Here is a 17,554-nt window from a genome sequence, read left to right on the forward strand (position 1 = left end):
AGGCTCTACTGGAGCAGAGGATATTCAGGAAGGCCAAGAGTAGATGTAAACAAATCTTCAATGTATGGACAAAGGATAAATTGCTACAGGGCTGGGAAAGAATGCAGAGTAACACAAAGAGAATACCTTTGTAATGGCAGAATGTTTTCATATTGAGGTGTCTTGTTTATACAGTTTAGCATTCTTATCTCATGGGCCAGATATGTAACTAAGAAATGGGTGTTAAATGACCAGCAGCCATCAATTTCCAATACCAAATGCCATCTTTCAGCTTGACCAGATATGCGATGGCAATTTCAATTCTCTTTTTGACTCAGTCATCCAAAATTAAACGTTTGAGGTTAATCAACTTTAAGATAGTCATAGGGAATGTGCTGTCCTCGTGTGTGTGTGTGTGTGTGTATGTGTGTGTGTGTGTGTGTATTTTTTCCGTAATGCTCTGACAATATGTTCAGGACATGCTACCCCAACGTATGGAAACTTGGCGTAATTAACATTTTAAGCTGAAGGAATTTTAGAAACCAAATGTGTAGGAAGGACTTTCTCACCTTTCCCTGAAACAGGTCATAAAACCTGGGAAGGGCTTTTTGACCTTCCGCTGAAGCAAGTAGTAAAACCCTCCTAGGAGAGCTGCCCTGCTCTACCCGGAAGAAAAGATCTCCATCTCTGAAGACACAGGGACACTGAACGAATAGCCCTTGCTGTTTTCCCCCATGTATGACACTTAGCTGACACCTTTTGGTCCCATTACATTTCTCCATGACCCTTCACTCTTCATCAAACCAGCAAAAAAAATACTCAGGTTTAACTGTTTCTTTTAGGCTTTGTTTTCTTATGAAGACTCATGTCACATAAAACATACAGTAAATCAACTTGCATGCTTTACTCTCATTAATCTGTCTCTTGTTACAGGGGTGCAAGCAAAGGAATGAGAAGGGTAGAAGTTTCTGGCCATGAGAAGGGGATAGGTGGGACACTTCACTCTGGAGTCTGAGGTGGGATTCTGGAAAACAGACACAAGCCTGTGCAAGGTGAGAATTTTCACCAACGTCAGCTCTCCCAGATCTCTGTTAGTAGTTTCTGGTCAAGAGAAGAAAGTAAAACCTCCTTGTCCCTTATTTTCCCAATGCAGATGGACAGGAAAAAAATTACAAAATTCGTTATCTAGATTGTGACTAGTTTGGTTTCGTGGTGCCTATTGGTTATTGATCCCTTCCCTCCCAGGAGCAGCTATTGCTTTTCTGTTTCCGTCATTTTGTGTCAAGAAATTGTGTCAAGTTTTCCACTTGACAGGACATACGAGTTGTTGGTTCTTTTTTTTTTTTTTTTTTTGAGATAGAGTCTCGCTCTGTCGCCCGGGCTGGAGTGCAGTGGCCAGATCTCAGCTCACTGCAAGCTCCGCCTCCCGGGTTCACGCCATTCTCCTGCCTCAGCCTCCCGAGTAGCTGGGACTACAGGCGCCCGCCACCTCGCCCGGCTAGTTTTTTGTATTTTTAGTAGAGACGGGGTTTCACCGTGTTAGCCAGGATGGTCTCGATCTCCTGACCTCGTGATCCGCCCGTCTCAGCCTCCCAAAGTGCTGGGATTACAGGCTTGAGCCACCGCGCCCGGCCGAGTTGTTAGTTCTTGTGTGTGCCGGCAGCCAACCATCAGGTTGAGGGGCTGTGGGAATACAGCTGGACAGACATGTGGGTTGCAACCCATTTGCAGCTAACATCTACTGCCAGCTCTCAGGGGGACTGTCTAGGCCTGCCTTTCTTTTGGCTACCTTTGAGAGTAGTGTGGCATCTTCAGAGGGCTACATTTTTTGCACCCTCTTTGAAGATGCCTCTGCATTTATGGGTAACTCATAAAAGTCTTATGGATTTGGTTTTTTTCCTTTTTCCTTCATTTTTTCTTTTCTTATTTTTTACATTTCTCCACCTTTTTTCTCTTTTTCTTTTTGTCATGCTAGATACATAATGATGTCATAACAAGGACTGAGGGAGGCACATCTCACACATGAATATGAAAATCCTATCACCATATCGATAAAGAACCATGAAAGAATCTATGAATTTTGGTTCCAAGTCTCTTGTAATGGGTACTTTTTTTTTTTTTTTAATGGGACCATGCTATCAGGAATATTTACTTTTTCTCTTGACCAAAACCTGGTAAGATATTTGAAAAATTTTATATATGTTTGAGATGGTGTCTTGCTGTGTCACCCAGGCTGGAGTGCAGTGGTGCAATCACAGCTCACTGCAGCCTTGACCTCCTGGGCTCAGGCGATCCTCTCACCCCAGCCTCCTGAGTAGCAGAGACTACAGGAGTATGCCACCACACCCAGCTAATTTTCTCTATTTTTAGTGAAGATGAGGTCTCGCTACGTTGCCCAGGCTGGTGTGGGCTCAACCAGTGCTACTACTGCCTAGGTTCCCAATGTGCTGGGATTACAGGCATGAGCCACAGCACCCAGCCTGAAAGGATTTTTTAAGACCTCTATGATCCATAGTTGTCCTAATGGGAAGCTGATAGTTATAGACTTATAGGAACAACTTTCTTTTTTCCTTTCTTTTTTTTTTAGACAGAGTCTCACTCTGTTGCCCAGGCTGGAGTGCAGTGGCTTGATTTCGGCTCACAGAAACCTCTGCCTCCCAGATTCAAGCAATTCTCCTGCCTCAGCCTCCCGAATAGCTGGGATTACAGGTGTGCGCCTCTACGCCCGGCTAACTTTTGTATTTTTAGTAGAGATGGGGTTTCACCATGTTGGTCAGGCTGCTCTTGAACTCCTGACCTCAGGTGATCCGCCTGTCTCGGCCTCCCAAAGTGCTGGGATTACAGGCGTGAGCCGCCACACCCAGCCAATAGGAACAATTCTCTTAAGGCCTCTCTGTTCTCTCCTTTTGATCTTGATCTTCCCATGAAACTTATCAATTGACAAAAACCCTTTTCTTGAACCTCTGTTGGCTATATGCTTTCACAACTCTGCTTACCTCCCTCTTTTTGGCATGATTTTGTTAAGGATATTTATTTATTTATTTTTGAGATGGAGTCTCATTCTGTCGCCTAGGCTGGAGTACAGTGGCGCTATCTCGGCTTCCTGCAGCTTCCACCTCCCATCTGGAAGGTGGGATTCTCCTGCCTCAGCCTCCTGAGTAGCTGGGATTACAGGCATGTGCCACCACACCCAACTAATTTTTGTATTTTTAGTAGAGATGGGGTTTCACCATGTTGACCAGGCTGCTCTCAAACTCCTGACTTCAAGTGCTCCTCCACACCTGGCCTGATTTTGCTAAGGATAATTTGGAATTTCACTGGCCTCTTTGGGGAATTTAATATCTCCCCCCGCTGGTTCCTTTAAGACCTCTTCCTTCCCACACTTTCCGTTCCTCCTTCCTACTCTTGCCGCCTTCAATCTTCCATTCGCTCCCTTGAATCCTGGATATGATCCCTTCAAACTCCTACCTTCTCCATCTCTCTCTCTTCCTCCCCTGTCAGACTTCTTCTCTTAAACTTTAGTCCACCCTGCTGTCAAGGGACTCAGAGTCCTCCAAAAGTAAGTACCAAGGCTGAAGAGGAAAAAAAAGATGAATTTGGAAATAGACTGGATATTTTTATCCACTCAGACGGGTGGTGGCGACATTCTGATAGCTGTCAGATGTCTTTGCAGTGACTCATTTAAAATTTAGCCCACAGCCTTCCAAAGGGCTTCACAAGGCAAATGAAGATCTTAAAAACCTTCTCCACGAATACTGGTAAAAAGCATTAGGCCTAATATTTAGTAGGTAGCCTTAATTTGTCCTGTTTACCAGGGACAATAGGGAAGAAATATGAAATGGAGAAAATACGAGAGATAATTGTTTCATATAAAACAGTGACTTCGGCCGGGCGCGGTGGCTCAAGCCTGTAATCCCAGCACTTTGGGAGGCCGAGATGGGCGGATCATGAGGTCAGGAGATCGAGACCATCCTGGCTAACACGGTGAAACCCCGTCTCTACTAAAAATACAAAAACTAGCCGGGCGAGGTGGCGGGCGCCTGTAGTCCCAGCTACTCGGGAGGCTGAGGCAGGAGAATGGCGTGAACCCGGGAGGCGGAGCTTGCAGTGAGCTGAGATCTGGCCACTGTACTCCAGTCAGGGCGACAGAGCGAGACTCCGCCTCAAAAAAAAAAAAAAAAAAAAAAAAAAAAACACTGACTTCGTGTTACTATGTGTTTCTAATTCATGGCTAAGATTTTAGAATGATAGCTAGAAGATCTGTTTTGATATTTGCCTGTATGTTTATGTATGTCTCTCTGTGTGAAATTTTTCTACCTCTGATGGTATTACCAAATTAACTAATAAAATATCTTAAAAGACATTTGCCTGGTACGGTGGCTCATGCCTGTAATCCCAACACTTTGGGAGGCTGAGGCGAGTGGATAACCTGAGGTCAGGAGTTTGAAACCAGCCTGATCAACATGGTGAAATCCCATCTCTACTAAAAATACAAAAATTAGCTGGGCGTGGTGATGGGTGCCTATAATCCCATCTACTTGGGAGGCTGAAGCAGGAGAATCACTTGAAGGAAGGTAGACGTTGCAGTATTGCACTCCAGCCTGGGTAACAGAGCAAGAATCCGTAAAGAAAAAAAAAAAAGAAAGAAAGAAAGAAAGAAAAAGAAAGGAAGGAAGGAAGGAGAGAGAGAGAAACAGGAAGGAAGGAAGGAAGGAAGGAAGGAAGGAAGGAAGGAAGGAAGGAAGGAAGGAAGGAAGGAAGGACGGACTCTACTTGGCTCAATGATACTACCAAATTAATTTATAAAGTTCCTTAAAAGAGGATTTAATTGACTTAAAGGGAAGTACATGCTTATATAACTAAGTATTCCTAAAACTTCGAAATATAGAAATTAACCCAAACATTATTTTAAGTTCACATAATCTTGTATAGTTTTTGGTAAATAAAGCAAAGACCCTGTCTCAAAAAAAAAAAAAAAAATGTCATTACACACCTGTAATCCCAGCATTTAAGGAGGCCAAGGCGGGCAGATCACTTGAGGCCAGGAGTCCCAGGCTAGCCTGGCCAACATAGCAAGACCCCATCTCTACTAAAAATACAAACATTAGCCAAGCATGATGGTGCATGCCTGTAATCCCAGCTACTGGGGAGGCTGAGTCACAAGAAGTGTTTGAACCCAGGAGGTGGAGGTTGCAGTGAGCCAAGATCGTGCCACTGCACTGCAGCCTGGGTGACAGAACGAGACTCTGTATCAAAAGAATAATAATAATAATGATAATAATTTTTAAAATGGCATTTTATCTATTTCTTCACATGTTGTGATTATTCCTGACAACCCAAAATACATCATGGCTGAGATCCTGATAACAAAAGACAGATTAACAAGAGAAAACATAATATGTTTACTTAATGCAAGTTTTACATGACCTGTGAGTCTTCAGAAATCAAGATGCAAAGGCCAAGGGATAGGTGTTTTTTGTTTGTTTGTTTGTTTTGTTTTGTTTTGAGACAGAGTCTCACTCTGTTGCCCAGGCTGGAGTGCAATGGCATGATCTAGGTTCACTGCAACCTCCACCTCCCAGGTTCAAGGGATTCGCCTGCCTCAGCCTTCTGAGTAGCTGCGATTGCAGGCTTGTGCCACCACACCCAGCTAATTGTTTTTTTGTATCTTTAGTAGAGACGGGGTTTCACCATGTTGGTCAGGCTGGTCTTGAACTCGTGACTTCATGATCCATCCACCTCAGCCTCCCAAAGTACTGGGATTACAGGTGCGAGCCACTGTGCCCGGCTGGATAGGTGTATTTTTATGGACAGTTTTGAAGAAATAGCTTTGGGAACAAAAGGGTATCATCTAATAGTAATTATCTGGGGAGAAATTCACAAGACCTGTTTGTTCAGATCTTTGTTGGCATCCAGGTATAGGGCAGAACTCCTCAAAATAAGGGTCTCATTATGACCTACTTTTAGGACAGGTAGGGCAGTTAATTCTTTTATGACTTATTTCAGGGGAGAAAAGTGGGAGCAAGTCAGAGAGTGGCCTTCCTGCTTCTGTGGTTTTCTCAATCTCCTTCAGCTTAAAACACTCAGTATGCGAGGGCACTGCAGTTGGGGATATCCTTTTTTTTTTTTTCTTTTTTTTGAAATGGAGTCTCAATCTCGCCCAGGCTGGAGTGCAGAGGTGCAATGTCAGCTCACTGCAATCTCCGCCTCCCGGGTTCAAGTGATTCTCCTACCTCAGTCTCCCAAGTAGCTGGGACTACAGGCATGCACCACCACACCTGGCTAATTTTTGTATTTTCAGTAGAGACGGGGTTTCACCATGTTGGCCAGGCTAGTTTCAAACTCCTGACCTCAGGTGATCCACCCGCCTCGGCCTCCCAAAGTGCTGAGATTACAGATGTGAGCCACCACGCCCGGCTGGGGATATACTATTCTGATCGCCTGCACTACCTATGAAACAACAACATGAACATGTAGGGATGCACTTTCACTATGGAGGAAATGAAGCCCAGAGGACTGGGTCTTTGCATGATTGACCCACAACTCATCCCTGGTTCACCTCTCTAAAGAATTCATGTTAGGGCCGGGCACAGTGGCTCACACCTGTAATCCCAGCACTTTGGGAGGCCGAGGTGGGTGGATCACGAGGTCAGGCGATCAAGACTATCCTGGCTAATACGGTGAAACCCCGTCTCTACCAAAAATACAAAAAAATTAGCCGGGCGTGGTGGTGCCTGTAGTCCCAGCTACTCAGGAGGCTGAGACAGGAGAATGGCCTGAACCTGGGAGGCGGAGCTTGCATTGAGCCGAGTACATGCCACTGAACTCAGCCTAGGTGATAGAATGAGACACCGTCTCTCACACACACACACAAATTCATATTACTTGCTATTGTATTTTAAAATAAATCAAATTTTCTTTTTTCTTTTTTCTTCTAGTATAAGAAACTTCTCGGCCGGGCACAGTGGCTCACACCTGTAATCCCAGCACTTTGGAAAGCTGAGGTGGGTGGATCACGAGGTCAGGAGTTCGAGATCAGCCTGGCATAGTTAAACCCTGTCTCTATTAAAAATGTAAAAATTATCCAGGCGTGGTGGCGGGCGCCTGTACTCCCAGCTACTCAGGAGGCTGAGGCAGGAGAATCACTTGAACCCCAGAGGCTGAGGTTGCAGTGAGCCAAGACTGTGCCACTGTACTCTAGCCTGGGTGACAGAGCAAGACTCTGTCTCAAAAAACAAATAAGGCCGGGCGCGGTGGCTCAAGCCTGTAATCCCAGCACTTTGGGAGGCCGAGACAGGCGGATCACGAGGTCAGGAGATCGAGACCATCCTGGCGAACACGGTGAAACCCCGTCTCTACTAAAAAATACAAAAACTAGCCGGGCGAGGTGGCGGGCGCCTGTAGTCCCAGCTACTCGGGAGGCTGAGGCGGGAGAATGGCGTAAACCCGGGAGGCGGAGCTTGCAGTGAGCGGAGATCCGGCCACTGCACTCCAGCCTGGGCGACAGAGCGAGACTCCGCCTCAAAAAAGAAAAAAAAATAAAAAAAAAAAATAAAAGAAACTTCTCATAGACACATAAAATTTCACAGAAACAGAAAAATGTCAAGGATCTTAGTAAATTATGAACTTACTTGCTGCTTCTCAGAACTTTAAAAGCCTGTATCTGCCTATATTGATTGCAGTACATTGTTGTTCTTGTGTATACAAGGAAACTAAGGTTAATTGTGCCAGGTTCCATATATTATAATTAAGTCAGTAAGTGGGGTAACATGGTTGACTCTTCGTAGGAAACTTCTCTTCTGTATTTATAGTCGCCTCCCTGGCTGATTGGTGCTTTTACCATACCAAGAAAGGGACTGAATGCAGCAACATCTGAGAAAATAAGGTACCTGGCCGGGCGCGGTGGCTCAAGCCTGTAATCCCAGCACTTTGGGAGGCCGAGACGGGCGGATCACAAGGTCAGGAGTTCGAGACCATCCTGGCTAACACGGTGAAACCCCATCTCTACTAAAAAATACAAAAAGCTAGCCGGGCGAGGTGGCGGGCGCCTGTAGTCCCAGCTACTCAGGAGGCTGAGGCAGGAGAATGGCGTAAACCCGGGAGGCAGAGCTTGCAGTGAGCTGAGATCCGGCCACTGCACTCCAGCCCGGGCCACAGAGCGAGACTCCATCTCAAAAATAAAAAAAGAAAAGAAAAAAGAAAATAAGGTCCCTTTTTGTTAAGGTGTGATAAACGTCTGATTATTACTTTTGCATTCTTACACACTGAAACAATGTACTTCTTTCTTTACAATAAAAGAAAAAAATTACAAAACAAAACGAAAATAAACTATTACAAAACTGATGTTGTGTAGGAATACATAGTTAAGAAAATATAGTTGAAAGTCATTCCTGGCCAGGTGTGGTGGCTCACACCTGTAATTGCAGCACTTTGGGAGCCCGAGGCAGGTGGATCACGAGGTCGGGAGTTTGAGACCAGCCTGGGCAAGACGGTGAAACCCGTCTCTACTAAAAATACAAAAATTAGCTGGACATGGTGGCGGGTGCCTGTAATCCCAGCTACTTGAGAGGCTGAGGCAGGAGAATGACTTGAACCCGAGAGGCGGAGGTTGCAGTGAGTCGAGATTGTGCCACTGCATTCTAGCCTGGGCAACAGAGCAAGACTCCATCTCAAAAAAACAATTAAAAAAAAGTCATTTCTAATATATTTCTCATTTTATATTATGGTAAAATATATGTAACCTAAAATTTACCTTTTTTAACCATTTTAAGTGTACAGTTCATTGACATTAACTAATAAAATGATTAATATTTTGTACATTGTTGGGATTACATTATGCTTGGCTCTTACTTTATCTACTGTCCTATGACTTATATTAAGTCCTCGGGTCAGTCCATCCACGAGCCTGGGGGGGTCCTCTCTGCCTGTCTCCACCCTCCCTCTTTCCCAGACCCTATCCCTCCTGGCAACATCCAGGGACCTCCTCACTCATTCGGCTTCCTGGCATGCAGACCTCATAGGCTGGGGTACCATTTCAAGGAACAAGAGGCCTCCCTTGTCTATCCCAGGTCTGATGCCTGTCCTCTCAGCCCCCAAAGGCAGCTATTCCACCTATCGTTTAATTCTAGGTTACATTTTTCTGACTCTCCAATGTACACAAATCTCGGAGAATGTGAAAACTTCGTCTAAGTTGTTTACCTGTGAGCCTGCCTCGGCCTCCCAAAGTGCTGGGATTACAGGTGTGAGCCACCACACCCAACCCAGACCTGTTATAATACATGGACTGATGCTCATGCCCAGAGACAAAGTTCAAGTCAGCATTAAGACTCAGTGAGGCCAGGTGCGGTGGCTCACACTGGTAATCTCGGCACTTTGGGAGGCCAAGGCGGGAGCATAACCTGAGGTCAGGAGTTCAAGAACAGCCTGGCCAACATGGTGAAACCTTGTGTCTACTAAAAATACAAACATTAACCGGGCATGGTGGCACACGCCTGTAATCCCAGCTACATGGGAGCCTGAGGCAGGAGAATTGCTTGAACCCGAGAGGCAGAGTTTGCGGTGAGCTGAGATCATGCCACTGCACTCCAGTCTTGGCAACAGAGTGAGACTCTGTCTCAAAACAAACAAACAAACAAACACCTCAGTGTGTGCTCTTGTGGATGTATTGCTACAGGACCAGAAGATGATACAGGGAACAAAGGCAACGATAAGACGGAGAAAGGACATTTAAGGGGTCAGCAACTATGCCAATTGCTTTGAGATGACAATGATACTTAATGATTAAAAGCCAGTTTGACAGTCTCTGATTATGTCACTTTACATCCCATTCCTGCCACTTTGGGTAGGGTCCCAAGTAAAGAGGATGCAGCTACAGTTATTCTTACTTTGTTCATATCTAACATGTGAAGAAGAAATGTAACATTAGGGGTTTTGGAAAATGGAAATCATAAATGCATATGAGAAATCACTAAAATGAATGTTAATTTTAATGGAGTCCCTTTTCAGGTGTGCAACTCTGCTCACAGTCATTGTCATAAACGATGTCATGTCACAGCTAATGTGTGCTATGGCTGAACCCATCTGATGGGTGACTGAATATCAGATGGGTATCTCCTGAAGAAAATGGTAAAGCCTGACACTGAACCTACCATTTTACTGACAGGAATGTAAGTGAAACAGGGACAATCCTTACCTGGAGAAGTACCCCACGTGGCTGCCAGCTGCGTGGAGTTTTGATGGGACTCCCAATTGCCTTCGTCAAAGTATCTGTTAAAGAAAAAAATAATTTTCAATGATACTTGTTAATGCACAGTAAGGAAACCTTTATTCAGGACCACTGCAATAGATGTAGGGACTGCCGTAATGGGGCCGTGCAGTGTGGGAGAGAGTTAGACTCAACTTTTTAAGTAACTCTAAGTACAGCATGGGCACATGGCAATTTATACCCAAGGAATAGGGTGGGGACTAGTGGTTGGAAAATTACTAAGAATTAACATCAGGGGCAAGAGGGATTCTGGCTAAACTGATCTAACAGGATTCTCGCTGAAGACAAGCTGGGATGATCACTTAAGGGATGGTGGAGGATGAGGAACCTGATAAGATATTGAAGGTGATCAGTTATCTAAGGTGTGGGAGTCTTGCTAAACTAACATAGCAGTGTTCTTGCTAAAACTACATTTTACAAGAAAGTGCATGGATGGAGTTAGGAGAACGTTCCGCAGCCTGACTAATGTTTGGATAAGAAGAGAATTTTTGACACATCCTCCAAAATTGGAGAAAGAGAAGTGAGGCTATCCACTGAGAATGCAGAAACAGAAACCAGACGGTTCGGATGCTGGATCCATGAGGACATTCTTCAACTTTGAAGAAGAGTTCTGGTCTGTTCACACTATTATTTTGAAATGCATATGAAAAATAAACTCATTTCATCTGTATGCAGTTGTAGTAAGTGTGTTCTATATCCTGATAGTAAAAATATGGCCATGCAACAGGTGGGCGACACTCTAATAACAATACTCACACCCCAGACACACACACACACACACACACACACACACACACACACACACACACAAGCGTGGCCTCAGATTCCTTCCTTGAAAATCCTTCCTTCTCATCAGCCTCTGCTCTCTCCACTGGCTTGCCTGTCCCTCTTTGGTTTTAGGTGTGGGAAAGGAAATGCTACAATGTTGCAGAGATGTGGCAAAGACTCTGGCAAGGAAAATAGAGAGTAGCAAAACAGCCAATGAAAGCAAAATGGTTAAATTATTCAAACAAATTTATAAATGAGGTGATACATATTTATAAACATAAAACTGTCTCCAAGTCTATGTAGAAAAATGAGCCAAAGATAATCATGCAATTTGGCAATGTCTAGGAAGATTTTAAAGAACACCTTTTGACCCTATTGTTAGAGAAGCAGGAGCTAGTTAGAGTCAAAGTAATGGCATTTTAAGTTCAGCTCCATCTTGAGATTAAGGCACATTCCTTGCTGGTCACAACCCACAGTCATGTTTATAATTGAGGAAACAGCTTAACAATACCTAGGCTACTGGTGCAAGGACACACTCCTACAACACAAAATCCAGATGTCCCAATACCCGTAACAATATGTGCTTTCAAATTACTTACAGTTATGGCTTTGATGTACTTAATAAAATGTCAAGGACCATTTTCTTTAAATCAACAGAATAGTAAATTTTGTCATGCTGTCAACCCACCTGCACGTAGACACAGTTTAGTTTAGTCTTTACATAGACAAGACGCTTACATAAGAAAAACTTAAATACAAGGCATTTCTCCTCCTGCTGTCTGAGGATGCTGTGCTCTATAGTTGAGTAGCTTTCAATAAACTCTCTCTTTCCAGTGCACTCTGTGTCTCACCTTGTTTTCCTTCCTGCTGGAAATCCAAGAACCCTCTTTCGGGGTCTGGGTTGGGGCCCCTTTTTCTGGCAACACTATGAGTCTCCCCTACAAACATTTTGACGTTGGCTTAGTTATGTCTAGGCATGATTATTCCAACATTGTTTCTCATACCAACATAAGAAAAAAAATACATAAAAGTATAATAGTAAATGGAAAGTAACTGTGGCCTATGAATATGAAACACTACAGAAAGTTTTAAGAGAACAAAATTTAAAAGAATCCAAAAGAAAGCCAACCACACCAAATTATCCAAGGCTTAAGAAGATCATGCTAGTGTATACACCAGCACAGTGGTGAGAAACGTGCTCTATGCAAAGCAAGGATGGGCTAAGTGTCATGACATCAATACTTCGTGCCTTCCTGAATTTGTACCCAATCTCTCCTTTCCTCTCTGTGCATTTGTACTACACAATGCATATCTTTACACCAAGTCTTACTTAAACTATGAAAAACACGATCAATACCAGGAATATACTCCACCCTTTTTGTTTGTTTGTGTTTTGAGACAGGGTCTCGCTCTTTCACCCCAGCTAAAGTGCAATGGATCCATCATGCCTCACTGCAGCCTCAACCTTCTGGGCTCAAGCGATCCTCCCACCTCAGCCTCTAAAGTAGCTGGGACCACAGGCATGTGCCACCATGCCTGACATGTATACACACACACACACACATATACACACACACATATGTACACACATACACACACAAATATACATATACACACATATATACACACATACACACATATATACACACACACATATATACATATACACACACATATATACACACACATATATACACACATACACACACATATATACACATACACACACATACACACACATACACACATATACACACATATATACACACATACACACATACAAATATACATATACACACATATATACACACATACACACACATACACACATATATACACACACATATATACATATACACACACACATATATACACACATACACACACACATATATACATATACACACATATATACACACACACACACATATACACACACACACACACACAATTTTTCTTTTTTTTTTTCTTTTTTTTTTTTGTAGAGGCGGTGCTTTGCCATGTTGCCCAGGCTGGTCTTGAACTCCTGAGCTCAAGCAATCTTGCTGCCTCGGCCTACCAAAATGCTGGGATTACAAGCGTGAGCCACCATGCCCAGGCCTACATTCTTTTTTCTTCTTCTTCTTCTTTTTTTTTAGACAGAGTGGTGCTCTGTTGCCCTGGCTGGAGTGCAACGACACGATCTCAGCTCACTGCAACCTTCACCTCCCAGGCTCAAGCGATTCTCGTGCCTCAGTCTCCCAAGTAGCTGAGACTACAGGCATGAGTCACCACGCCCGGCTAATTTTTGTATTTTTAGTAGAGACCAGGTTTCGCCATGTTGGCCAGGCTGGTCTTGAATTCCTGACCTCAAGTGATCCACCTGCCTCAGTCTCCCAAAGGGCTGGGATTACAGGCATGAGCCACTGAGCCCAGCTTCAGCCCTACACTCTTGATAAATACTAGTAGTAACTAATATTATTATAATCATATAGTGAATATAATAAAACATATATCCACAAAGAAGCACAGATATAATTGCACATATGTTTTTCAAGCCTTTATCTGAAATAAGAGTGTAAGATATTGTCAATGATGCCTGTTATTATCCAAAGTGCAACTGTAGGTGTGCAGCCTGGTAGAGGATGCAGGGACAGAGGTTGGAGTGCAATGGTCAAGAGTGGAGTGTGTTTTTTGAGGAGGTAGGGATTATAAAACTGACCCTGAGCCATCTATACCCAGTGGGTGTGCCCAGCTTCAGCCCCTGTGGGCTACTATCCTCCCAGACAGCCAGATGACCTTTCTACACTGCATTAGGGTGAGCCTGAGGCTCTGGCCAAGGTGCCTTTCTGGGAGGTTTTGTGTATGCATAGGGCTGTGCATGCTAATGGAGCACATCTTGGCAGAGACAGTCCACCACAGATCATCCAAGAATATGCTTGGCCTCTCTGCTTAGTTGGCTGCAAAGCCTCTGATTTCAAATTTCCCTGGCTTCCTTCTTGACTATCCAGAAGATGGAATTTCACAGTACAGATGGTACTCAACTTAAGATGGTTCAAGTTACAATTTTTCAACTTTATGATGGTATGAAAGTGATAAGTGTTCAGTAGAAACTGAACTTTGAGAATTCACACAACCATTGTTTTTCACTTTCAGTATTCAATGAGTTACATGAGATATTCAACACTTTATTATAAAATACACTTTGTGTTTGATGATTTTGCCCAACCATAGGCTAAAGTGTTTTGAGCACATTTAAGTGCTCAAGGCTGGGCCAAGCAATGATATTCAATAGATTAGGTATATTAAATGCATTTCAGCTTATATATTTATTTTTATTTTTTATTTTTGAGGTGGAGTTTCGCTCTGTCACCCAGGCTGGAGTGCAGTGGCGTGATCTTGGCTCACTGCAACATCTGCCTCCTGGGTTCAAGTGATTCTCCTCCCTCAGCCTCCTGAGTAGCTAGGATTACAGATGCCCACCACCATGTCCAGCTAATTTTTGTATTTTTAGTAGAGATGGGGTTTAACTGTGTTGGTCAGGCTGGTCTCAAACTCCTGACCTCATGATCCGCCTGCCTCAGCCTACCAAAGTACTGGAATGACAGGCATGAGCCACTGCACTCGGCCAATTTACAATATTTTCAATTTATGGTGGGTTTACTGGGGACATAACCCCATTGTAAGTCGAGGAGCATCTGTGCTATGAAAGTGGAAGAAATCATGCACTCTTAGTCTCTATAACAGTATTCATTGTCAAAATTTTTGAATATCATTAAAAATCATGCTTGCCAAAATACTGCAAGTAGGATGACCACAAAAACTGTACGTAATTTTTTTTTCTTCCCTTTTAGCCAAACTTTATGTAAGACATTTACCTTCAAAAATAAATTTTAGTTAAAATCTGAATCTAGGGTGACTGAATTTTTTTTAAAAGGCTTTGTAGCAAAAACAAAAGTTAGAGATTATGGGCCTGGAAAAAAAAAACAAATGAACCTACTTTTGTATTTAATATTTAATCATTTGCACATAGAAGAACATAAAAATTCAAAACCAATTACCAGGACACGTACAGCTTGGAGAAATGATGCACTAAGGATATGAAGAGGCAGCTAGAATGTGGTTAGGGAAAGGCCTTCGTAGTCTACCTCCGAGAGCATCAGGAGAAGGCGGAAGTGGATGAGGAGAAGGCTGTCAATTGTAGTCTACCTCTGAGAGCATCAGGGGAAGGAGGAAGTGGAGGAGGAGAAGGCTGTCAATTGAAAACACATGGCCGCTTCAGATAAGAAGTGGAGGAGGAGAAGGCTGTCAATTGAAAACACACGGCCGCTTCAGATAAGAAGTGGAGGAGGAGAAGGCTGTCAATTGAAAACACACGGCCGCTTCAGATAAGAAGTGGACCAGGAGAAGGCTGTCAATTGAAAACACATGGCCGCTTCAGCTAAGAAGTGGATGAGGAGAAGGCTGTCAATTGAAAACACATGGCCACTTCAGATAAGCAGTGGATGAGGAGAAGGCTGTCAATGGAAAACACATGGCCACTTCAGATAGGAAGGCTATCTTATTCTGCCTCTGTCTCTCTTTTGCCTGCCCAGGATCTGATCCTAAAGCCAGGCTTTGTTTTGGCACCTTTCAGACGAAAGACTTGACAATTATACATACAGTATTCCTAAAACTGATACACCAAATAAAGCAGAGGAATAGTTAATAAACCCAGAACTCATGAATATGGCATGAAATGACTTCAAAATCTAGATATGCTTTATGTAATTGTTAGTATTTCCACGGTTCTTCGATTTTTAAATTATCAGGCCTATGCTGGAACACAATGACTTTTTAAATTTTTGTTTGAGTCAGCTAGGGTGCCTTACTGTGATCTCTCTCTCTCCCTTTCGAGATGGAGTTTCGCTCTTGTTGCGCAGACTGGAGTGCAGTGGTACAATCTTGGCTCACTGCAACCTCTGCCTCCCAGGTTCAAGCAATTCTCCTGTCTCAGCCTCCCAAGTAGCTGGGATTACAGGCGCCCACCACCATGCCCAGCTAATTGTGTTTTTTTTTTTTTCTTTTGTATTTTTAGTAGAGACGGGTTTCACCATGTTGGCCAGGCTGGTCTGGAACGCCTGACCTCAGATGATCCGCCCACCTTGGCCTCCCAAAGTGCTGAGATTACAGGCATGAGCCACTACACTCGGCCCTTACTTTGACTTTTTAAACCACACTCTTTTGATGGCAATGAAAATCACCTCTATATGCTTGAATTCCCTCTTGACTGCATTACCTGGGGCAGCAGTATCTTTCTATGCTCTGAACACCTGCCTATCTTCCAGGCAGAGCAGAGAACTTGCCCTGTGGAGGCTCAATTTTTTTAGTTTATAAAAGTGAAATGTAAAGTGGCATCAACTGTCATTATTCAAATGTCACACAGGGACAGCAAATATGATTTTGTTTTTTTGAAGATTAAAATTCTTTGGGGCCAGCGTGGTGGCTTATGCCTGTAATCCCAGCACTGTGGGAGGCCACGGCGGGAGGATCACTTGAGTCAAGAAGTTCGAGACCAGCCTGGGCAATGTAGTAAGACCCCGTAGTGAGGCACAAGAATCGCTTGAACCCTGAAGACAGAGGTTGCAGTGAGCCGAGACTGTGCCATTCCACTCCAGCCTGGACAACAGAGCAAGACTCTGTCTCACAAAAGACATAAATATTAAAATGAATAACTTGGGTTGAATGTCATATTTTATGAGTACAAATATGAATTTGTGAGCACATATTAATTTCTTTTTTTTATTTTGGCTTCAATTAAAAAGATTCATCAGGCTCCCATTAGGGTTCCATTTTCAGGAAAGATAAAGCATATTCTGCCTTGTCTCTCCTACTGAATATAGCTATAAAACTTGGATAAAACGTATGGAAGAGCTGTTTGAGGACTAAGTAGTAACAGGGAAATGAAGGAATAACACTGGATTGTGAAGTACTACTAAATTGGTGATGAATTTTAACTTTTACCTCTCACTTATCCCTAGGCCTGAACTTAAGACAGGCAGAAACCCGGAAGTGAGTCTGTGGTGCAGACTGAGGGCTCCAGGAAAAGTCTTCTAGTCCAAGGAATGAAAACGGAACTCAGAGTGAAGAATTCCCCTTTCCTCCCATCCCTCCACCACCATCTCCCTCTTTTTGAGACAGGGTCTCACTGTCGCCTTTTTCTCCAATCTCTTCTACTCCATCTCTCAGGCCATCCTGTGGTCATGATGACAGTGGCCGCTCAGGGAGTTCACAAGAACAAAAACTAAAAGTTGGAAAACCTTTCTCTGCCAGGAGTCATTACAGGTCCAAGACAGTGGATCCAACCTCATCATTTTCCTTTTTTTCTCTACCCCAGAAGTAGAAAAATAATGGCCAGAGGAGACAAAAGGAAACCAAAATTAACGTGAAGTTATGGAAGGAAAGATGCTTGGGAAATGGACCTCTTGGAGTTGCTGATTAACTCACAGGTTCACCCACTCCTCCACCCAAGTGTGAATCTCACCCAAATTAACATACCAAAGACTTAATTGCCCTAACACCAGA

The 17,554-nt window shown here is 43.5% G+C and overlaps 1 protein-coding gene and 1 non-coding gene across 3 annotated transcripts in view; both read right to left on the reverse strand.

Annotated features, from left to right (window-relative positions):
• The window catches only part of SNRPN (small nuclear ribonucleoprotein polypeptide N), a 149,014-nt gene that overhangs the window by 76,285 nt on the left and 55,175 nt on the right, over positions 1-17,554 (reverse strand). For both annotated transcript variants that reach the window (XM_030931116.1, XM_030931117.1), the window contains one exon: positions 10,172-10,245. The gene's annotated coding sequence lies outside the window, so the exon portion shown is untranslated. The remainder of the gene's footprint in view (positions 1-10,171; positions 10,246-17,554) is intronic.
• Positions 1,944-2,050, reverse strand: LOC115898074. Its single transcript, XR_004057828.1, has one exon. It is a non-coding gene; the product is annotated as a small nucleolar RNA U13 (small nucleolar RNA).

Source organism: Rhinopithecus roxellana, chromosome 5 (genome assembly GCF_007565055.1).
Source record: "Rhinopithecus roxellana isolate Shanxi Qingling chromosome 5, ASM756505v1, whole genome shotgun sequence".
NCBI lineage: Eukaryota > Metazoa > Chordata > Mammalia > Primates > Cercopithecidae > Rhinopithecus > Rhinopithecus roxellana.